General features: G+C 39.8%; 1 protein-coding gene across 12 annotated transcripts in view; it reads left to right on the forward strand.

The window, feature by feature from the left end:
- LOC132082512 (poly(rC)-binding protein 3-like) overlaps positions 1 to 24,933 on the forward strand; it is a 496,107-nt gene that overhangs the window by 389,053 nt on the left and 82,121 nt on the right. The window contains exon 2 of one of the 12 annotated variants that reach the window (XM_059487170.1): positions 9,444 to 9,536. The exons of the other annotated variants lie outside the window; for them this stretch is intronic. The gene's annotated coding sequence lies outside the window, so the exon portion shown is untranslated. The remainder of the gene's footprint in view (positions 1 to 9,443; positions 9,537 to 24,933) is intronic. 12 annotated transcript variants of the gene reach the window in all.

Here is a 24,933-nt window from a genome sequence, read left to right on the forward strand (position 1 = left end):
ATGTTCTTTTGAAGGAATCCTTCCTCCTGCAGTAGCAGCAGATACATTTAAAGATGTGTACGTTTGAAAGGAAGGATTGTAAAACTTGGGAACAGAGTAGAATTCACCCTAGAGAAGTCCACAAACTTCCAGTTATGACATTGCCATTCTAGTGATGTAGCAAAAAATGTCGCAGAAGTGCTTTAGCTTGTTTTTACTGATCAATACACCATAGTGTACCATGGGTGGATCTCAGTCTTGCTGTCAGGATAGGTATGAAGAGGTCATCTAGCTCCTCTGTGTAGCCTGGTTCCTACAGGAGCTGGAGACTGCTCCCCACAGTCCAAAGGGAGCTGTTGTCCATACAAAGATTTGAGAAGGCTTGGGAGGCCATGGCAGAGGGTCACAGCAAAGGCTGCAGGAAGGATCAGGAGGGCTGCAGGAAGGCAGCTCTAGGAAATGGCAGGTGGCTTTTGGATGATGTGCTGACAGAGGGACTTCTGAAGAAATTACATTGTTTGACTCTGCTGTGTGCAAGGAAAGGGAAATTCTGTCATTCAGCTCTGTTAGGCTGCCCTATCTTGTCAGTCTCAGAAATACAAGACTGGAGGGTAGAGAAGTTGTGAGAGTGACTCCTCTAGGCCCTTGGATGGGAGCACCAACCTCTACCAGTCCTTTTTCTTCATCTGGGATGGAAAGCCATGGTACAGAAGGAGAGGGGCTCATCTCTTCCCATTTGCCTTGAGGACCACCATGCTTCTTACACTGCTTCTGCTAGAAGGGCTCTCTAAAGGTCATCTACTTCTGCTAGGATGAATTATTTATGGCTACCTTATCTCTTACAGAATTTTTTCCTTAAAGATCTGCAGTGAAGTGGATTGCATGCAGTAGTCTGTTTCTCTGTTTTGTGATCCTTTTAGTTGGAAGGTCTGCTCTCTTACTAATCAGAATTACAGCATTATTCCTTTTTCCCCTTTTTTACCCTTTTTTTAAAATTTCCAGTTAAATCAATGATTTTTTTTTTGTCCAGATACAGAGAAAACCAGCACTGTCCTCATTTATAAAAACCTTTTTCTCTTGGAAAGCTCTCATCTTTTAATAAGGCAAGGAAACCCCACATTTCAGTCTCTCCTTCTCAATGAGGCCTTCAGGAGCTCTCTTACATATGTTGCTTTCTTACACATTCTCTTCAGTTTCTCCACACCTCCTGCAAGTGCAATGCACCAAAATGTGGCCTCCTCAGTGCTGAGCAGAGCACACTAATTGCTGCCTGTTTTTTTTCTGCTAAAATGTCACAGAATGAGAATTGTCCCTCTATCAATTAAGCCTTACAGTGTTCGTTCTTATGCAAGTCATAATTCATTGTCAGTTGCACAGCCAAGGTTCTTTGTGGATTTGGGGTTTTTGGGGTTTCCTTTTGTTTTCTGGTTATACCCCATTGTGCATCTCTTGTATTTTGTACCAAACGTGAAGGTGTCTGCATCTAAGGATGTCAGACTTCATTGCAAACTTTTTGTTCTAATGAAAGTAGTCCTCTGAATTTTGATGTATTGTTAAGGTCAAAAAGGGTTATCAATAATTTTTCATGAGGTATAGTGGTCTTAATGTGATGAATAACACAGTCATCACAGCATCTGGCTTTAAAATTGGTGAAAAGAAGGATTGATTCTAGTGTTTGGGCCATGGTACATGTTAGGGTAGAAACAAATGAGTATCAGCTGTTGTTTTCCATATGAAACCAAACTGTGGCAATGAGTCAGAAAGCCTGACAGAGTTCAAGCAAATTGTGTGGGTGTCCTGCTGAAATAAGTGGCATGCCCTGCAACATATGACATGTCTTCCTCTGACCTAGGACACCTTGCTTTTAGCAGCATTCATCTCTGCAATTTATACAGGCATTCATATTTCACTTTCTCCATTTAATCCTAATAACCAGCTTTTAGAAGAACATGACAGCATAACATATGGGTGGTAAAACTGCTCATAAACCATAATAACATGGCCAAAAAAGCTTAGATAGATAGATAGATGCACTATGCTTATTGTGACATTCTCTGATTAAGAGGTATAGCTATTTATTACAGCCATTAGCTTGGTGACTTGGAAGCAGACTGAAGCCATTATTTGAAAAACAGGTTGTAAATCCAAATTTTAAACAACTGTGTACTTACTACATGTAAGAGATATAATTATGTTAGCAATTCTGTTCTTCAGTGTGCAGATGGTAATTTTGTTCATTTGTGGTTTGCACACTGATAATGTTTGCTGTAGAACTGGCCTTGGCAGGATTAAGTGTGTTAACAGTAAGTAGGCAGTCTGTAATACATGGTTATAATTTTGTTGATAGGGTTCTGGTGGGATGAAAACCAACCAGAAACATTAGTCTAAATAATTTCTTATTGTAGACAGGTTTTCTCTGTCTGTGTGTGTGTGCATATGTTTTTGCACCTTATTATTTATTTTTATTGTATGAAGAATTGTTTCTTTTTTTTCTTCTCATTTGGAAACTTTTATGTTAGCTTCATTTTCAGTGTAGGCAGTATCTGCAACTTTGTGCCTTTAGGAATAAAAATTCAATTTTTACTCAAAGTGATTTGAAGGTTCCTGTTAGTTTTAGGGGTTGACGTATGTAATATACATTTATGAATGTGTATATGAGGGAGATATAAAAAATAAACTGTCTATTAAAGGTACCCTTTTGATTTCATATTTTCTCAAGAGTTATTCAACAGATGTTTGAGAACAATTAACAGTGTATTTTCAACAGCTACTCCATTTTTCCAGATTGAAAGAGGAACAGATAAATATGCAGATAAAGTCTGTAAAATGCTTTTATGATATTGAGGTTAGGTATTAGATTGTTGTGGTGCAGTACACCTATTTGTACAGTTCATTGTTCAGGTTTTCCCCTTTTAGAATTGTGTGACACTCTCACTTTAATTAAATAGATGTAAAAGAGGAAAAAAAATAGTTACATAGCAAGCCCAAGATGCATAATAAATAAATTACATCTTCTATTGTTTCCTCTTGTTTAGCCAGTACAAAGAGTTTTGCAGTGTCCTAAGGAAAAATGGCATAGTACAGCATACTGTATATATGTACATTAAATATATTACATACTATATAAATTATATACAAGTGTACTTATAAAAAATAGACTGCATATTACAATTATCTGTGCATGTTTACATGTTAAAAATTCTATACAATAACCACAAATTTTATGGCTAAAAAGTAAAAAGTGCCATAGGATGTGTTGTCTTAGAATGGCCCAAATGGTATAAATTCCCAGAATAAATGAAAAAATCTTAGTCTGGGTTTCTATATTATGCTCTAGCAACTCAAACAAGATTTTGCCAAAAGCATCATAGCTACCAGAGCCACATAAAGCAAATATGATTAAAAGATCTCATTTAGTATCACCAAAAGCCCTGACTACTTAATGTTCTTTCATTATTCGGTGCATCCCTAAGTTTGTGAGAGCAGTGTTACGGGTAAATGAGGGTGTTTCATCTCAGTTTGCCACGCTCCCAGGAGAAGACAATCACCCACTTTGTGCCCTTTGTATCCTGTTAGGACCAACCCTGAAGGTCTTCCCTTTTTCCTGTGACTTGTGGGCTGCAGCCCGGTGTGAGCAGACCTTCCTGCGTGTGAGGCTGCGAGTGGCGCTTGGGGAGAGCACGCTCCGTGCCAGCGCTGCACACGGGTGTGCTCAGCGACGTGCGTGCAGTGCTCCTGCTGGCTTTCTGCTCTCATTCTTCTCTCTGAACACCGCCGCCTGCCAAGGCAAGGATTTCATCTCTTCTGTAGAGAACTTAGTACGGTTGCTGGCAGTGTAAATATAAAAGGAATATTAAAGAACACTTATATTAATGTGAGCAAATGTATTCAGAACTTAATCAAAACTAATTCTTTCTGAGACTGAAATGGTTACTGTGATTTTAAAGGAATATATTATTGTTCAGGGAATGTTAGACCCTTTGGCTTTTGATTCCAGATGTGTTAATAAGTCCTTCATTAGGTATTATTAACAGCAATTTATTATATGCTTTACAGATATAACCATTACACTTAGAATATGTTTAGGTATTTTTAACTTTTGTAAGCCAGTATAGCATCAACTATCTGTGAATCAAAAAAAAAAAAAAAAAAAAGAAAAAACAAAACCCGGTGAATGAACCTAAAATATTCTGAAAAATCCACTTTTTTTAAGAAAATGAGTGTTAATTTTGTAACTGAGAAAAAAATTACACTTTAATATGGTGTAGTTAAATATTTGAATATGATCAATAGCACACAACACACATTTGTTTTCTGGTCTGTAAATAAACTTGCCTTTCATTGCCCCTTGTTGATCTAATTATTGATGTAAGGCTGTTGATACTTCCTTAAATTGTTACAGCTTTGGGCAAATATTCCTAATAGAGTCTTTTTTCTTCCACCAAACAGCAGCAAGATGTCTGTCCTGTATTTGTCCCCAAAGAGTTACAGCATTAAAAATATATCCCTAAACATATACTGCAAGTAATATTTTCTTCTCCTTCCATCCTGGAGTCTTCTGAAATTAAACAAACCTGCCTGCCTGTCATGCAGGCCACCCTGCAATGTAGCAGCTTTGGAAGGCATAAGCCACAACCCTCCTTATTTATTCCTATGCATTTTTGCTCCTCTGAGTCACTTGCCTTCCCAATTTTAAATCCTAGATAATGCTGTCTTTCTGCCCTTTTATTCCTCCCTCACTGTTGCCTCTTTTTGCAAGAGCAGTCTTTTTTTCACACTAGGTATGCAAACATCTGACTCACTGGGACTTTGATTGCAGAGAAGGATGTTGCCTCAAAAAAACCCAAACAGGATGTTATAATCTGTTTTCAGACTGTCAGAAGAGATATGGCTGATTCTGAATCAGTCAGCAAAAACTGACTTTGGCCATCTCTGAGACCTTAAAATGTTCCTTGAGAAATACTGATTATTAAAAGAAAATATAAACTTCATGAGGCAGCAGATGTTTATGCACAAAAAAAAAAATCATGTAAGTCTGGAGATTTGTATAGCATGTTTTTTATATAATCATTAGCAACCATCTCCTGTACAGTAGGTTTCTTTGTATGGCAGTGTAAGTGAAATGTTGGAAAGCATATCTGATTTATTAGCCACCAGCTAATAAGTGTTGCTTTTTGCCCCTGTTTACCTATGAGTAAAATTTGAAACAGTCATGGAAAATAATCTGAATTGTGTGTTAGTGACCAGATGAGATAGATAACCTTGTGTAAATAACAAATTAACAGGCCAGTAATACTGAGTGTAATACCTAGGAATGCAAGCTCTGCCACAAATGCTGCCCAATAAATGGGGCTTTGCAAGCAGAGTGCTACAGGGCACCCCAAAAGGGCATCTAGTGCAGCCCCTCTGTCAGAAGGATCATCTTTCCTTAATCATATCCTGAAGGTCATCATGTTCCAGTTTGTTGGAAAAATTTGCTCCCTGTTGTGGTCTACAGTTTGTTGCCCTCATGAAAAGCCTGGGAATTGCTATCCTAGGGGGTTTTTGTACAACATTGCAAATCTACTCTGTAGCTATGGCAAAAAGGTACAGGAAGAGGGATAGTCACTTGAATACATCAGACCTGGCTCAAAGTTAGTGGAGAAGGAAGGGGGATGAGATTTGGATTTACTGCGTTTTGTGACAGGAGAATACCTTTTTCCCCACTTCCCAAAGCTGGGCTGAGCAGTTGTCTGATGCCTGTTCATAACTTCATATACAATAACCAACATCTCAAGCTCTGCCTGCAGCGTAATGCAGACTTCCAGTCTTTGGTGTGCTCAGTTGGCATGTTGCTTTTCTCCACAGTGACAGAAAGGCAATGATACCTGCCAGAGTCCCACTGTTGCTGGAGGTGGTGAAGCCAGGGGCATGAGTAGCAAGGCTGGTGTATCTGAAAGGAAAAGCTTCATCAGCTCAGGAGCATGGGGTGTGAGGTTGTCCAGAACAGTGATGTAATGTGGTCATGTACCAGCAGGTGGATGGGGAGGAAGGAAGTAAATAAATCTAAAAGTTCATAAATGCCCAGCACACATTGGCAGTGGGACACAACCTGTTTTCCCTCAGTTGGTAAGGTGGGTGGAGAGCTTTTGTATGGTGGAGTGGAGGGCAGGGCACTGACCACTGTGTTGCACATGTGCTGTTCTTCTTTGGGGCACTGCCTTGGGGAGTAGCAACCTCCTGCCTCCTAATGCACATTATCCATAAGTGCTCGTAGCTAAACTCAAGGAGTTGTCCTCTCTGCACTGTGGTGGTGCCCACAGGTGCTCTGTGGATCAGGACTCTGTGGTGCTTTGGCGCTTAGGGGAACCCCTTGGGCAGCTGCAGTCGCATGCAGATGGTGCAAGAGACTGTGGTGCCTTCGGGGAATGCTGCTATCCAGCCTGCAGTACCTTGGGAGAGCACCTGGTCCTCCCTGTGACCTTCTTGGTGCCGATTGTTCCTTGTTAGAAGGCTCAACTGGAATTGTGTCATGCGAGAGACAAAGTTCATTCATGATCTCAGCTAATGCACTTTTGGGTAAAGATGGACACAGCTTGCGTGACGAGCGGAGATGGCGAGGACTGCGAGACTGGAAAGGACTGGTACTGAGAGCGAATCCTCCTGTTGCTCTCTGAGTCAGACTCCTCAGGGCAAATGCACTGAATTGCTTCACTCAGCTGTGCCCTGTATCACAGGCTGATTTCTGTTTGGGTGCGTGATGTGTGAGTGACTAACCACCATCCTCCATGAAGATCTTGTGCATTCCTGTGGAAAAGGCTGGAATCTGCAGTTCCCACCTGAAGGGACAGTTAACTGCATTCCTTTGATGTGAGTTACATCACCTCAGCATGGAGGGGGAATATTGTTGTTGCTCCCCAGCTCCAAGGCTTTGTACACCGCCAGGTACTCCAAGTAGCCTTGTAGTAGTTCCTGGTTTCTGTCTCTCAGGTGGGCACTGCACACCTAATGGAAAAAATTATGTTGGAAAGAAACAGGATGGAAATAAATGTATAGTCATTTAGTCAGAGAACTGCTTAGTTGTTCTCTTTCGCCTTTTATTGGGATTTTGAACACTTTCCTGAAAATAGAATTTTGCACAAGTAATTTCTAGCTTTTTTTTTTTTCCTACAAAGGGTTTTGTTTTTTTCTCTTAGTTCTGCCTTCTCAGATGTTTTCTGATGTGCTGTCATCTTGGTGGTTGCCATACACTTGCTTGTGAATTAGAATGCATTAAAAAAATTATATGGACATGCTGTCTTTAGTATGTAAGAGGTCTTTATCCCCTGCAGAAGCGAAGTGACCTGTGATAGTTAATACATTTCTTACAAAGACTCCAGGGAAGAGCAATCTATCAGCTTGTAAAATAGATAAGTGAATTCATTTGACAAAGATCAAGCAAAAAGTCTTTGGGAGAGGGGACATGAAGCAATGTTTCTTACAAGCCTGGTTTGGTAATGGCTGTTTGGTAGACCAGCCACTGTCTCTGATGAGGGCAGTCAGAAGCATTCAAAGGGATGCTTAATTTTGGCAGCTGCAAAGGTAATTTCTTGGAAGCTGGTGTTGTCTGTGTCAATTACTTTATCTTCTTATATTTCTATTCCTCGTTTTCTTTTGATCACACTTCATTCTTTTTGGGGTTATATTGCTTTGAGGGAGAGTTAATTTAATGATATGAAATGGTAGTGCTTCATCCAAAGAAGGGCTGAATTCTGAATTCTAAGGTCTGTAGTGTCTTTCATAAAAAAAGTAGCATCACATCTCCAGTTAATGTAGATCACAGGGAAGCTTCAGAATTCCAATTGCACTGGGTTGCATCCTCATGGCAGACCTTTGTTGCATTTTACCTTTGCAACAAGCTGTCAGTGCAAAATACTTGTTTTTCAATGCGAACGTGATGGGCTTGTAGCTGTTCAGGCCTGTCAAAACACTGATGGTTGTCTCAGAGGCATCACCCAAGGACCTGCCAGCCCAGCAAGCTCACACTTGGTAGGTTTTGCACTCCTTGTGCTTGGCTCAGTGAATCCAAGGGGAATCAGGAGAGCCTGAGGTTTCGGTGCATTGTTACACACCAGCTGCAGAATCCCATCAGGGAGGTACAGTAGAAATAAAAAGGGCCCCAGCAAGGGTTAATGTACTGGAAGGACTGAAATGATGACTGTTGATAAATACTTTATGTAATTAGTATAATACTTTCTTCTGTTAATGAGCTGAAGCTGGGGTGGGGTGCAGCTGCTTGGGGGTAGGGAGCACTGAGGGGGGATTTGAGACTGACGGCGCACTCAGCCTCTAATAATCTACTGGGCCATTTTTAATTCACAATAGTTTTTCAGAATATTTGATGTAGTCCTTTTTTTGTGCTTATTGAAAGTGCCCCTAATGTTTTAATTCCCACCCCAATGGAACAGAAAGTGAATAAACAAGGAAATGAATGGAGATGTATGAAATTATGATCTTAAACTTAACAAGCCTGTTTGTTTTTTCAAGCTGCTGAATAAATCCTCTGTGATTTGTGCTGCAGAGGTCAATGTTCTGCTGTAGGAAATGACTGGTTACATGTCAGTATTCTCCAAGAGTTCATCTCAATTACTGGATTTGTCAAACATGACAAGCCTGAATGACTCTGTGGTGAAAATAGCGCACAGTTTGACTATTAAAGTAATTGGAGCATTGACATTTAACCAAACTGCAAGAGAATTGCAGTAATAAGTCTGAGGAGCACTACCACAAGCAAAACAGAGACCAGTATTTTTATAAAATAAAATATTTTATATTTTACCAGTTAAACTGGTGCTTTTTTGTGTTTTGATTAAGGTATATTTCAGTATATTTTTAATTTAAATAATACGATTAAAAGGAAATGGTAATTCCTTCATGCTACTTTTTTTTGAAGAAGTACTAAGATTTGTATAATTGGAAACTCCATTGATTTGATGCACATTCAATTAAATTCAATTTTAATATTGGTTCAATTTTTATATTGTTATGAATAATTCATGTATGTATTTTTAATGTCCTCTTAAAGTACACACATTATAAAGTTAAAAATCTATGTATGTATATACATGTATGTGGAGATCATCATGTGATGATCATCACAGAATTAGGTTATAAATGTGTTTATTACTTGGTCTCCACTTGCTACTCTACCTTGCTAAAGAAGTATTTCTGGGCTTTCAAGCCTGAAGTGTGGATATTAAAACTCATTGCTTTAGTAAATGCAAAAGAGCTTTTCTAAAATCATTTGAAAGTCATTTACTTGTCTCCATCTGCAATGAGATTTTATTTTTTTTTTAAGATATTATTTCTGATGGTAAATTCTACGTATATAAACTTTTTCAATATAAAGGATTTTGAGAACAATACAACTGTCAGTCACTGTGGCTAATTTGGATTTATACCTGTGGATCAGACGAGATTTTACAGTCACCAAAATTGTGTTTCAGACAATGGCTTAAACGACAGCCTCTTCCAGTGTCTGGAGTAGGGACTGAAGTAATGATGATTTATGACAGTAGTCTGAGGGGGCTCATCCTCAGGTGAGTTACCTGCATTTTGGCACATTAATTTTACCTTATCTGAACTTGAAAATCTGTTCTCTCCCAATTACAGGAGCAATTCTTCATGTGGAAATTGGGACTCATCTGTTCCTGGTGAAGTAAATCAGACAAAATAATCCCAAAAGACAGGGTCGGGAGCATGATGCAACCAACAATATGTCTGAAGTACCTCAATTACATTAACTTATATTTTTTGTGGGGTACAGAGTATGATTTGCCACTTCTGCAGCCACATCTTAATTATTGTGCTATCACAGCAGCAGAGAGCAGTACTTATGGATTTAATATATTACTTGCCTTGACTTGCTTAAGTCCCATCTCCGAAGAGCTGTTGAACATAATGCTTAAGTCTGTATCTCTTGTGTAAAAGTATGTGTTTAAATCCATCTGGTTTCAATGAGACTCATACATATAGGTGAGTTTTTAGCTCAGCAGTAAAAATATAAATTGAATATATAAATTGAAAATATAAATTGAAAATATAAATTGAAAATATAAGTTGAACTGCTTTACTGAATTTGGGGCTTGCATGATCCAAAGAATCACCTAGTCACAGCCTAAGTACAGATTTTGGGAAGTCTTTGTAAGGACAGACTTTCCTGTATTTCCCAACGGAAAAAACAAAGGAGAATTCAAGGAAATGCAGATGTTTGGCTATCTGTTTGCTGACCTTTGTGTGAAAACTAGCTATTTGTTAGGACCAGAACAAAATCTTTGGATAAACAAAAGGTGCGGGTGAGAGTTGTAGTTTTGGTTTGTTTGTTTTCCCTCTGAATTACATCCTAGGGGTCAGGGCGGGCTCAGGGCTGGGGAGAGGAGACTTAGAGGCTGCTTCAGTTTTTTAGGTACATTCTATAAAACCAGTCATCATCTCCTCTGTCACTGATGTAAATCCATTCCATCCAATGTCCTCACATTGCTCCTGATTTTCCCCTCGTGTGTTAGAGATCAGATACACTTTCCCAAAGAACAAGCTCCTGTTCCAGAGCTGAAATGGCACTCTCCTTACCTAATATAATTCCATTTACTTGGAGTGTCATGGCATATTGGGCTTGCCCATCTTTTAGTGCTCTTGTCAGTTTCACCTGTAAATTAGCTTTGAAGATCCTAAGTCATACTGAAGTGTTCCTCACAGAAGTGCCTCAAGTGAAATGAAGTAAATAATTATAGAGGAACGGCAAGCTGTGCTCTTTTCTGGAGCTCGAGAGTCTAAAAGCAGAAACCTCATATTCATGCATGAAAGAAGAAACTTCCTTATTAAGCGTTAAATAGTTTGGACAGTTTCAGCTACAAAGGTTAATGTAGAGCCCAAATCAGCTATTTGGAACATCAGGAAGGGAGGAATGATTTTTTCTGTACTATACAGTGGAGAAACATCCATCAGTTACCTCCAGAATAAACACCCATCTAGGAAAAAAGCATCATGATTCTGAATGAACAGTAAAACAGGAAAATGGTTTGGAACAGTTTTTTTTCCAAAGCTTCTGGAGTAGAAAGAAATCAGGTAAAAACTGGGAGCAGCGTTACCTTTCCGCTCTTGGGCAGGGGGATGAAGGCAGCGTGCACTCTGACATTAGGAAAGCAGCATAGCCTGTGTTAGCCATCCAGCCTGTTAACCATGGTTTGAACTTCCAGATGAGGGAAATTATGCAGAAATGCCAGATACCAAACACAGTAAATCAGCATCCAGCAAAAGGCTGCTGCCAGAGATTTCCGAAGCAACAGGAGGACCTTGTAGCAATTTTACCTAATATGTAGACCTAAAGTCTGAACACAGTGAAATAATGTATGGTTCTGGATGGTAAGAATGAAAATGCTAGGGAGATTTTGCAGATGACTGCCAGGGAATAGCTGTCACTAGAGACACCTGAACAGGTGCCAGTTGATGTTAGGACTTTTGAAACAATCTGCATAAATGCCAGGTGGAAGAGCGCTCATTCCAAAATACCGAGTTTTTCTCTAGATTACTGGCCCTGCAAGATGACAGTTTGTGAGGGCTCATAATAGCAGCTCTAAAATGCAAGAGTGCAGTTACAAAGTGCACACAAAGTTCTTTCAGTCAGATTTCATTCTGATGGTTCTGCAAATTTGCCTAAGATCCAAAGCCATCTACGTTGCTGCTTTACTGAGCAGAACTGTCTGTCCAAGAAGTTTCATCTGCTTGGTGAAACTGAGTTATAAAAAGTTTACTTCAAGAGATTTGTCAGTGATTTGGCCAACAAAAGAAAGCAAATCCCAATATACTTTAGCAAATCCTATTGTAGGTGACTTACATGGAGCAGATGGGGAACTAGGCTGGGTTTTGCTCTGTGGACTGTGATTGAAGAGCTCCATTGATCAGGCTGAGGCAGCTTAAGAAGTTACTGCCATCTAGTTTGCCCTGCCTCTGTTGGAATTTCTTATCCTTGAGGTAAAAATAGCAAAAAGCAGTGTGCCTGCTCCCCAGCCACTGCAGCTCCCAGCTTGAGGGCAGTGTGATTCACCTTCAGGTTTTATTTGGTATTGAAGCAGCTGTAAGCTGAGGCGGCGGGGAACTTGGAGTCACTAACTCATCAGATTTAACTGTGGCAGCGGAGTGGTGTGGGAATTGGATGGGAGGACCAGCGACCTCTTCAGTCACCACTGTTAAATCCAGTAGGAATTGCTTTGCAGAGGGCTTAAAGTCCCAAGTGGAGAAGTTGCAGTGAACCATTCCTTTCCTGCAACATGGTTGACCAGTGCTTTGCTATCTTCAGGGAATGAAGGAGCCCTCTGTTAGCTGGTAACTGTAGTCGTCTTCTGATTGAGCTCCTTTAATGAGTTTGTTAAGAAAACCTTGATGATTAATTAGAAAGCTAATACTAAATACAAGCAGTAAATAAATAACAACAAATATGGAGCACACCCATTTACCTACATTGTTTTAGTGTTTTCTAAGAGATAATATCTTAGTTTTGCTCCTGTAACTGATTTAGGGCAAAAGTATATACTCTCATATGACAAATGACTAACCATGCAGCTGTAAAGGAGTTGTACAATTCAAAGGTGATTCTGAAGTAATCTTTAAGAAATTGTCAAACTTGTCAAATGTGGTAAGCATGAAGGTATGTTTTTGTTCTGTAATTCTTCCCCTTTTTTAGCAAATTGTGAACTAGAGATCTGATTAGTGTTTTTGTTGGTTTGGGAGAGTATCTTTCAGATTTCCAGAGGACCTTCTGCAGGGATCTAAAGTTTTGACTTTACACTACAAGGTATTTTGTGATGCATCATGTTATTTTTAGAGAAAAAAATAATCTGTAAGTCCATGAATCTCATCCTTATTCATGCTTATACAAAAGTAAAGCATTTAAAATAAACCATCTCTACTTGCAAGGTTAATATAGACTTGATGTAGAAAGGCATTTTGGCATTAGTGTAGTGCTTAAGCACATGTTAACTTTGAGTCCAGAAGCTGAAAGGGAGCAGTAACCTGGGGCTTTATTCAGCACAACTTAGAAACTTTCTCAAGAAGTAAAGGACTTGATTTTCCTTTCTTCCCTGTGAGGAGACACACCCAAGATTCCTTTTCTAAGGATTTTTACTGTAGCACTCAGGGAGAAGCAGGGAAGTAGCAAAGGACGTTTCCTAGCACATTCTGATACACTACTACCTTGAGACAGCATAACTTAATCATCATATTTTTCACTAAAATTATCTGGAAATACTTTAGGTTTATAGTATGGAAACTTTGAGACTTAGCTGAGTTCTGCTTTTGTATTTGGTATCCCACAGCACTTAGGTCTGTGAGCTTGTCACCTCCACTCATAGCCAAAGACAGTGTTCACTTATATAAAACCCTACAAAGTCAGAGCTCTTTTTCGTATTCTGACTTATTATTAACTTCTTCTTAATAGCAGAACTCACAGCTTTCTTTGTTGTTATTTTTATGTTAAGGGAAAAAATAAAGTTGCTTTCATTTTTACATAAGTTCAGTTATTTAATCTGAGTGTGACACTCAGGCTTCAAAGAATTCTGTGCAGTGCATTTTTAATCTGTTATTTTTAATGAATTCTAGTCACTAAGAAATACTGTTATCTAGGTCAGATTTTTTGAATATTATTTTACTGTGGCTACACATCCTGCTGTGCTTTCTCTAAATGAGCTCCCCAATGAGGTCTTGCTGTTTCACTTTCTCACAGCTTTGTGGAGTAACTTTTCTTACTGTAAATGTAGGTTGTGCTTTGTTTTTCAGTACAAATGTATTCTTAACTGAACCATCATCCACCCATCTAAGACTCAGTTTTAAACTTTCTTGGGGTACAATGGAAGAGGACATAAAATACTTTTAAATTTTATCATTGATATTTTGATCCTTCCTGGCTGGAAGGAAAGGAAATGAGATGATTGACCCAAAATTTATTACTTCATTTCAAAGATGTTGATATAACTGCTTGTCTGTTGGTCAGAGCAAAATGGCCTCGACCAGGAGGCAGAGCAAGACATCACTTGATGTCATGGAGAGGCTTTGATATTTCTGAGCATTTCTCTTTCTGAACCTTTGTTGTAACATCTCCATCTTTACCCTAACTTACCTCTTAGTATGTGTCCCTAAGAGATGTCTCCGTCCCTTGAACAGAAAAGTCTGGTAGCCATGCCTACAGGAGGGGACATTGAGCAGTGGTCACCTTAGATCACCTAGATCAGTGACAGAGTAAAATTGCAGCAGATTTCCTTCAGTTGGCTTTCCTACCCTTTTCTGACATCATGTTTTCTTCACCATGTATGGATTGGGCACAAACCTCTGTGCTCATTGGTAGAATATCACCATTGTTTCTTTATTTAGTTGAAATCTTTCTTCACTCCTTATGGAATGATTACTTACATAAAGATATTTCCAGGTACATGTCCTAACAAAGCAGTTAATCTCTCAGGATTGTTTTCTTCATCAAAGAAATATTAAAGCTTATAATTGTGATGATTTTCTATGTGGAATGTGAATTTCTGACAGTGATGTCAGATCAGCTTATAGGTAGCTGAAAAGAAAAGCCAGTTTTGTAATCTAAATGGGTAAGGAGAGAAAAGTAGAGGAATAATGTGGAGTTTATAGCAGAAGGAGGATGCTGAAACTGAAAAGATTAGAAGAACCTGGATGACGGCCGGGCGAAAGCACTTCTGAGGCAGCTCACTCGGTGCTCCCTGTTCTGGAGCTCAGATGTTAGGGTTCTGAATTTCCCATCTCACTGAGGTTTGTGGCAGACCTCAGTACTCTGAAAACAGGGTCTGTAACAGGGCACTCAAGGAGCAGTTGCCCTTAGAAGTCTGGGCTTAAGAAATTCTGGGTAGAGTCACTGGTGCCAAAACTAAATAAAACTGACTGATCCCAAGGAGTTCTGAGCTCTGAATGCTAGCTTGGATTAAAAACTTATTTTTAATCAATAATTAATTAATTAAATACAATACTGCAGCTTTACTAGAAGTTTGCAGCTAGCATTGACATACAGCCAAAAAAGAAAAAAGGAGATGTGGACTTCAGCCAACAAGAAATTCAGCCATTTCAAGTGACCTGACCTGGTGTAATTTCATTTTCAAGTAACACAAGAAGGACTTCAAAAGGCCCTTGAATAGATGGTGGATAATTGACTCCTAGCAAAATGAGTGCTGAATATGGAGGTGCCTGTGCTGGTTATTATTAGATGTATTGTCAGCCTTTGACACCACTGATCACAAGGCTTGTTGACACGTGTGCTGTATGATCTACCTCATACCTAAGTTAAGCATTCAGGCAGGTGGTCAACGTAACAACAATACCTCTCCCAAGTCTCATTTAAACCCTAGTTTAAAAGTTCAAGAGGGAGTTAAAGTTGGCTTGCTCTCTGCAAAAAGGGAAATTACTGAGGTGAATTTTGCTGTCTGAAAGAGCCACTGGATGTGGATTTGTGTTTCTGTAGGCACCTGTCTCTGATTAGATCTTCCAGCGCTCATTACTGAAAAGGTAGTGCATTGGGACACATCTATGGAAATGGAGGCTTTTTTTAGTAGCAGTTTGAAGGTAAAGCAGTCTTTTTCAATCCTTTGCCAGGTCCATAAACATCCAATTCTGCTTTTGTAATGTAAATTAGGTGTCATTAAAGACCATCTGTGGTGCTGGGTTTGTTTTTGTTTATATATATTATATTAGTGCTGAAGACATATATCCTTGGAAAGTACTTGTACCTTTTTATTAAAGGTTAAAATTCTTCTGAAGCATATTTATTTGGACATCTCTGACCAGTGACATTTTGAGATCAAGACCTTTGAGGTTCAGCATATGGAACAAAATGTTACAATTCTTTTATTTCTGCCGTCCCATTCATTCATTGAGATGGCTGAAAGTGTGCCCAGTGAATTCACAAAGAGCTGTATCTTGCCCTCTTCAAAGCTGGTGGGCAGGAATGGGAGAGGACAGGAGGGTGGCATTTAGAGAAATACTTTTTTTTTTCTCCACAGTGTTGGTTATTTTCCCTATGTAGGTTTGGTGATGCCTCTAATAGCAGAGATAGTACTGATAATGGGCCTGGTTTCCTACAGGAAAAGGTGGGTTCTTGTTCTTTACTTTCTGCTCCTGTATCTATGTAATCATGCAGTGGGAACAGTCTGTCTGTCACTGTTGGTTCAGCAGGAGGACTGGGATTCATGAGGACAATGACGGCCCAGAGTCATCCAGAGAAGTTTTAGTGAATTTCAGAAGTGTGTCAAACCCAGCAGCAGGTCAGGGTCCCTCTTCACACTGGGCTGTCACACACTCCATCCGAGCTGGCAGGGAGGGCGCTTCCCCCAAGTGCGGCAGCCTGGGCTGACACAGCCCTTCTTTGAGGTGTGGGAGTGGGAGCTGACAGGCATCCCGGCTTTCTGCGAGTTCCCAAAACCTATTGCCCTTTTTTTTGGAGGTGGTGGAAACACCTAGATCCAGAACAAGATGAAACAGCATGTGCCTCTGAAAAGGAGCAAACAATAAAACTTCTACGAATCGAGATGATTCATTGCCCAGAGCTGCTCGCTGGGGAAGGGACCAGAGAAGAAAGCAGGACAAAAGACATTAGCACACAATGTTTAAGCAAAAATGCTCAGTCCTGCTGCTGAGTTCTTTAATACATCCTAAAGCAGCAATAGGGACATAGCTTTTTGCTTAGCAGTTCATCTTTAAATGAGAAAAAATCTTATTTGAGCGTTGTGATGGCAGGCTGATGCTCACACACAGAGGCCGACTAACAGTAGCCTAAAGGTAAATGTCTTTACATGTGTAAGAACGCCAGAAGCAATCTTACATTTAATGCATCTTAATTGACAGTGATGGATTTACTCTAACTTTTTATTTCACTAATGGACTCTGTAACACCTAACATCTACATTGTAACAAATCAATCTTATCTTGACTTCTTTTTTTACAATAAAGGCATGTTTGTAGGCAATTAATTTACCTACGATTTCCATTACCATTGATGTGGCTACCATTTATTCTTATGGCTGAGTTCCTGGTGCTTTCCACTGGAGCAGTCTTGGGGGTTTAATCCATGTTTTCAAAATCTAAATTTGCAAGAAGGTGTGGATTTAGAGGAACTCTTAAAATATATTTCTTTTCTTTTAAAATGAGTTTCTATTTTTAAAATGCCTACAGCAAGTGTATTTGACTATTTTTAGTACTGTAAATTGGAGCCTAATCTGCCTTTCCCATCCCTATGCAGTAATACCAATAAGATAAATTAAGTTACTCTAGGCTTTTATTGGTTCCAGTGAAAACAATATCTAGTGAGATTGAGGTAGTAAAGGCTTTGTATATGTAATTTGGATATGTATTTTCAGGAAAGAAATGTAAAAAAACAATTCTGCTGGCTTTGTTTGACCAAATTTGTGTACAAATATAACTAGCAGATTAACAATGCATAATGTGCTCTGTGGGTGTGAACTTCTGAAGAGCCCTTGGCTCTCGATGCGTGACATTTTCAGAGAGGGCAACACCTTCAACAGGCAACATCATATCATCATGTCTGTTCATCTGTTGAAATTGGTTTTAAAGGTATTAATGCCATATTTCATTGAAAAAAGGCTTATCCAACATTGTTTCAGGAGACAATGTTTTCTTTTCAAGACCTGGTTCAGAAAGTGCCATACTGTTTGGATGACAGCTGGATATATTTTTAGGTTGATGTGTTATTTTTGAGAACTGTGACTCATTGTAAATTGGTTTGGGGCTCTCTTCTTCCTTTGTGTTCTTTTCTCCTTGCCTTGTTAACTTACTCCTCATGCACTCCAGAGATTCTCTTCATGCAGTGGCCTGGTTTATGTCTTTTACTTAATATTGTACAATCTCCCACCACTTACATATGGTCAAAAATTGCATCATCAATTTTATTCTTGTTATAATATTACCCTAGAATCTTCCAAGCAGATTATCATACGTTATCAGTGTAGCAGCAATGTCCCTGGGGCATCTCTTCCCAGGCAGTATCCTAATGGTGTGTTCTCCACAGCATCTTTTCTTGCTCTTTCTCTGTGTAGCAGTGGACAACTGTTCTGAAGAGTGCTTCTTCCCAGATCTGCAGGTCCAGTCCCCTGCTAATTTGTTTAGCAACACAATCAGTGCTGCTGTTCCTAGCAAGATGAATTTCACTGCTCTGTGGATACAAAAAATACAAGCCACAGATGCCTAGCTCTATTGGAAAGTGAAATCTTAATTCAATAGGAAACACGAACTTTCCGTACTTTGACTGAACATTTAAAATGTCTTTATAAAAAAAAAATTCATCTCATTGAAGCAGTTTCACACTGGTTTTATGCTAAAGCATGCCAATTTCCCAGCTGCCTGCTATTCAGTAAAAGACAGGTAGCATCCTCTGTTGTGCTTTTTTGACCCAGATTCTTTATTCACTTACGTCAGTGTTTGCAGTAAACAGGAATTTGCAATAACCAAGTGCTGAATCCTGTTGTCTTGTGACTGAACTTTTCAATCTTTGAATAACTACCCAGCAGCAGAATAAAAATGAAGCAGAGGAACAAAGCCTGAAATACTCAATAAAAATACAAGTGAGGATCATTTCAAAAAATGGTTTATAGGAAGCTATACTGGAGGATTTGCATATGTTGCAATTTACAATCACATCTGCTTTGCACAGTCCACTGTCACTTCTGTATCCCATTCCCATCATAGCCAATGCACACAAGCCTAAATGTGGAAAAAAACAGACTTCTGAAGAAATTTTCTTCCCTGCCCCCTCCTCTCTGCATTTTTGTGACACTGTTAACCTAACTGGGTTATGTGTAACTTGGTAAAGTGTATCGGAGTGTCATCACTGTTTTTGAGCTGGATTTGTGCAAGTTGGCAAAAGTAAAACAAATTCTACTTTTTCAAAGTTGTAATAACAACAACAAAAGGAAATCAACTCAGAAGCCTTTAACTAATTCAGAGTAAGCTCATATATCTCCCTGGGAGGCAAAGCTGCGATTAGCATGTTTGAATGCCTTACTACAAGTGATACTTTGTGGAAATGCAGCACTTTTTGTGGGAATGAAAAGTGCAGTTGGGAAGCAGGCTGTTGATTAACAGAAGAGTTAGTGTAGTGTTTGCTGTGATTTCATCCTAGCTTAACAGAGCAGAACCAAACTGAACAGCCAAAAAATCAGGCAACCAAGAGCCTTGTTGTTGTTTTTTACATCCTGAGAATTTCACTTTATACATTATTCTAGTTCCCTGTTGTCCTGGAAACAGGGGGCTTGAGGGGCAGAAAATACTGGTGCTCGTTTTAATTCAAGCTTCCAAATGTTACGGAATAGGTTCCTCAATTTTTCTGACATTATTACTAGCTGTTACAAAGCTTGGAAGTGAACAAAGCAGTTTTATGTAGTGGAAATTTTATCCATGTTTTAGTCTGAGCAGAATAGGAAGGAAAGAGAGTCTCCACAGAGTAAAGGCATCATGTTAAACCTCTCTTGTACATGCACAAGCAAACTCATGTGCAAATGCTCACCTGACACACACTCTGTGACACACTTGGATTTGTGCTTCAGGTTTAACTGAGTGGACACTACTTTGCCACTGACCCAACAAAGGTTGTTGTGGTCTGCATGTTCTCAAGGTTTTACAGAAATACTGTGAACAAATTAGGTGCATTCTGACATCTGATAGACAACGTCACTAAATACATACACTCAGTGAAAATTATTATTAACAATGCCAGAAAAACACATCTAGTCCTTCAGATAGGCAGTCCTTTCCAAGTTTTTTATTGATACCCTATTTTCTTACATGTAAAAAGCAATATTACCACATCCTGTTGTCAGATGAGGGTAACTGATGGATGAAGTTTGCTTTTAGTGTTAAACTGTATGATAATGCTTCTTCCACAGAGTCATTGATATTGTGATATGGCAAAAAGACTCTCTCTGCATGTGCTGCTTTATGAAATTATTTGCATTGCTTGCTGTTCCTGAGCTACTGAGCCACTTTGGTGCCTCACATCATACATGCTCATGTTCCAGTAGAGAACAAGACAATACTTCCACATCCTGGGAACCTTAAAGCAGACTCTTAGCACAGATTCTTTGGGAAGAGGATTGGGGAATTCTTCCTGCCTCTCCAGCCTCAGATCCCCATGTTTGCCCAGCAGTAACTTGGTAAAGGCAGTGATAGCTGTTTTTCTTTGATTCTAGCATTAATGAAGATGGTGGTTCATTTTGGTCAAAGAAGACATAATACTGTTCCCAGGTTTTGGTGTCTTACTAAAAAACCCTCAACAGCAAAAAATGTATGGGGGATTTTGCCTCATCTTCTAGAGTGACTTCATGTATTCATGTCTCTGTTTCATTTTTTCTTAAGCAAAGTACACTTTGTAAGCTAACTTTCCTTAGCTGAAGGCCTATTTATAAGTGGGTACTTAAACCTACATGACTGCAGATGAAGACACCCTGTGCTGCTGAAATGCCCAGGGCTGTCCCAGGTCTGGTCTGAGGCCAGAGAGCTCTTTTGGCTGCTGGTGCATGCTCACAACTGCACAGCATGGCAGCAGCACACTGTGATGTCTCCCAAGGTTGGAGTAGGTCTGCTCTGCCCCCAGCTGTATCACTCATGACACAAATCTGCCCTGAGAGCATGGTTTCTGTGAGGCAGCCTTGCCTTATGCTATGGAGGACATCATGCTGTGTCCAAAATGCAAAAGTAAAAGGCTGCTGGGGGCAGGTCTGGGATGTGGCTTGCACTCTGAACTGTGAAGGGGCACAGCTGCACAATGTGTAAACCCTCACCCACTGCCTATGGCTGGCACCGCTTGGCATCTGAAACACCAAGAAACACTGTACAAAAAACAGGCTTCCAGACCCATAAAGACATGTCACTTGTATTGCAGCTGTATATTAATTGTGCAGCTCTAAACATTAGCAAGAAAAGATGGTTTCATTACTAATATTGGTGAAAAATCAAGTGATGTCTTTGTGACCACTCTGAACAGGACTGTGGTTGTAAACCCAAAAAAATGCTAACTACAAAGCTTTCTTGTTTCCTGTGATCAAGTTATATTCTCACATGAATGTGCATAGCAACAACTTCAGAAAACAAAAAGAGTATTTGTTCAAAATAAATGATTATTCAATTCTTTTTAATTTTGCATAGAGTGACCCTTTATATTGAGAAGCTCAAACATATCTGTGAATTTTTTGAGTGCCTAAAATTCTCAGCATATTTAAATTGCACTTATTAGAAAGGGAAACAGTGAGCATAGCAGTTGCAAGGCTTGCAAGGAAGAAGAGGGAAGAACCAAAGGTAGTGCTGCTTTTTTTTTTTTTTTTTTTTTTTGCATTGGTCTTTTGCATGCAGCTCTGACTCTCATTTTAAAAACTCTTGGTGTGTGATGTTATGTGATGGTAATTGTAAAGCAGAACAAAAGTGGATGTGCTATTGATTAGAATTATGAAGCTTAATGAAGTAAATGCTAGGGCATAGCCTCCATACTGAGGAGGCTTACAGTGCAAGTTTTTGCTCAGAAGGAAAACCAAAGTAATCCAGACTGTGTTTATGAATGAAGGCTGGTTGAACACTAGGGATTTAATATCTATGCTGCAAAAGCTGCCACACTTGATTGGTAACAATATAGACTTAAGTTGTGTTTAGCTTTATTTCCAGATGAAGGAATTCTTGTGTGTCCCCTAGTAGTGGTTCAGGGTTGTGATGCCTGTAGATTTCCCTTGGCTGGTCGTGGGAGGTGATCATGAGGTTCTTTGAGACCACAGGGTTTCAGTCTCGTTTCTTTCTGCATCTATTTTTGCTTGAAAGGATATTTCTCAAGACAGAGGCTCTCTTTATATCTGTTTTCACTGTGGCATTAACCCACTGTCAGTGCTTAACAACGAGTATGTAGCATTGCCCTGAAAACCAACATGAAAAGAACTTTAAAGTGGCAGAAACAAGCTCTTAGAAGTTAGGAAAAGCCAGATGTGTGGCTTCTTCTGTGCCTCCGATTTGCCTTATTATTCATACATATTGTGTTACAGTCCCAAATTACGTCATTGCAGCCGTTTTTCCAGAGGACCAGCAGTCCCTTTGAGCATGAGATGAGCAGTGTTCAGGACATGAATCAGTTTGGTCTAATGAATGAGGATGTTGTCAGAGAAGTTAATCTAGGAATTGCAAATGGTGTGATGAAGAGCAAGGATGGCTTCAGGAAAGGAAATGACAGTCTTGTGTGTAAATCAGATGAACTGGAGGCAGGAGACAGTGCTGCTGGCACTGCCCCAGGGTGGCAGGGAGAAGGATAGTGCTGGGATCAGGAACTGACTCTGAGCAGTGTGAGAATGAACAAGTGCAGCCAGGCTTGTCTATCCCTCTTGGCTACTGGCCATGGGCAAGCCAGACTGCTCTGGTCCCCAGGGTTCCCAACACTGTGACAGCAGCAAGCAGGGTTGGGGGGCAGCTTCGGATGTTTTGTTGTCCCAAGTCTGGAGGGTGCAAGCCAGTGGTGGATAATGATCATTCTCTGGTTTGTTGTGCAGGGAGAGGCAGTGTCTGTCCAGGTTTGAAGATGTGGAAAAATTCATGTTGGTCCAGAGGTAGTGTTGGCAGAAGGCCACCAGGCTACCATGCCTGCCGAAGGCAGCACGGGAAAGTTTGGAGCCACGAGCTGGGAACAAGCGTCAATGCAGGTTTTGTTTGAGTGGGCAGGATGTGGGCCATGAGGCTGGATCAGAGGGCTGCTGAGGACAGCAGGACCACTGGGAGATGTTAGGAGCATGCAATCCTTAGCTGCTCAGATCTTTGTGGCTTTGTGGTTACTGGCATGTGCTCTCCAACTGGCCATAGTAACACTCCGTTCCTGATCTAGCAATGCTTAGTGAGGAGCTAACAAACATTTTGCAGAGCCTTATTTGCAATGGGAAAGGCACTGAAAATTATTAAAATATAGTCCTGGTGATTATATTGTTTGATGGAGAATAAAAATAGAAATAAAGTTAAGGCCCACGTTTGAAGCTTAAATCTTTCTGTTGGGCTTTGGTGGAAATACTTCTAATTGTCAGCAGAGTTAGGAAGAAGCAACATTTCCGAGTTCAGCATTCCCAGTTCAGGTCATGATTTCAACCCATTTCTAAAAATCACATTAGCAAAATTGTTGGAATAAGATGGTTGTGCAAGGACATGCTGGGATACTGGCATAGAAACAGGGTGGTAAAGTTTGCTTTTGGGTCTTTGGGAAAAGCAGGAAACCTGCTGCTGGTACTTGTTCCTTGCCACACACTTCAATGTAAGTATCATCTTTATTCATTCCAGGAGTGTCTAAACTAATCAGATTACTCTTGTGTGGTTCTTCCTGCAGGACAGAAATGGGTTTAAATCCTTTCCAGGTGAGCCAGGAGAATTCAGTTAATAACACTGAGCCATTTACACTGGAGTGCCAGCAGATCACTAAAATAAATTCAAGTTACTTGGCATGCCTTTGATAGGACATCTGCTGCTGAATTTCACCTGGTAACATCTGGGTCCAAGTCCTTTTCTAAAATAGGGGAAAAAAGTTGTCTTGGAGAAATAGTGTTGGCATTTCTACTGCATTAAAATTTACTATAAGCATTTTGTGTACCATTTCTCTAAGGATGAGCAGGTGGTAATTTTAACAGCAAGGCTTACACTTTGTCTTCTTCCTGGGGATCTTGAAACATTTTTGAAATGTGAAAGAACATTTTCATTCAGTAATCAAAATGTGTTTGCAATAAAGCTTTCATTTTTTTAGAGAGCTGTAATTAATATATAAGAAAGCACTGTAAATATGTTTTTCTTTTCTTGACTTTTCAGCCCATATTGTTCATTTAGCTGTCACAGCTTACTGGAAAACAATCTATGCTGCTCTTTTTAAAAGAAAAGAGATCACACCTATGTTTTGATGTGTGAATTGCTGAAGAAAATCTGCAGGTTAATTTAGCCTTGTGATTTGATGGATCTTTCCAATTGGGTTAATGGTGATCACTGCAGCTCTAAGAGTGATGAAGGTGGCAGTGGTAAGAAATGACCACTCCTTGTTTTGCCAGCAGAAAGGCAGGTCATGGCACATTGCTGAGACATTCAGCTCCAGAATGTCCTCCCCCATTCATGGAGGGCGTCAGCATGATTGAGAACCAGCAAGGAATTACAAACAGATAGCAAGCTGTTGTGTGGTCACATGAAAACAGCAGAAAATTTTAACCCTGGCCAGCTAGAAATGGGCCAAATGACTAGGGATCTGATTCTTCACTACCATCCATTCTGAATAGACAAGTGTAGTTACACCAGTGTTTTCTCAGCCAGCAAAGCTATTTTAATGAGGCACCATTCTTGCACTGTTTTTCACCCACTTCCACTGTGGGTGAATAATGTACTGGATGATTAATTGTAGGGTTGTCCTCCAAACCAGACCCAGAATTTATGTTTATTTTTTGGTTTGGTTTGGTTTTCTAATCTTCTTTTCTCACTTCAGTACAGTTTTGTTCAATACAGTTTGTTTGTATAGTGTATGGTTGCATCAGCATGACTGAGGGGATGGAGGACTGCATGAAAGAAGCAGAAAAAGAAAGAAAAAAGTGTGAAGACTTCTTAAAACTACATTTGTCATCACATGACATGTTTCTGTATCTCTGCTTTCATTTTTGCAGAGTGAAGGTGTGCAGTGCCACTGTTCTGATGTGACAGCACCTTTTTAGGAGTTTTCTAATGAAAGAGGAAGGGGAATTGTCAGAAAAAAAAAAAAACATTATCTGTCACTTCCCAAATAGTATACGGAAACAAAGCAGTTTCTTGTAATGAAATATTCCTTGTTGTCTGTCAGGTTATGGAAGGGGTCTGCTGAGGATGTGAAAGTAATAGCATGTGTACAGGAGATAAGGATATACAATGTGCACGTGGACTTGCCTGGTCTGGCACCAGGAGCTTGGG

Source organism: Ammospiza nelsoni, chromosome 1 (genome assembly GCF_027579445.1).
Source record: "Ammospiza nelsoni isolate bAmmNel1 chromosome 1, bAmmNel1.pri, whole genome shotgun sequence".
Classification (NCBI taxonomy): Eukaryota; Metazoa; Chordata; class Aves; order Passeriformes; family Passerellidae; genus Ammospiza; species Ammospiza nelsoni.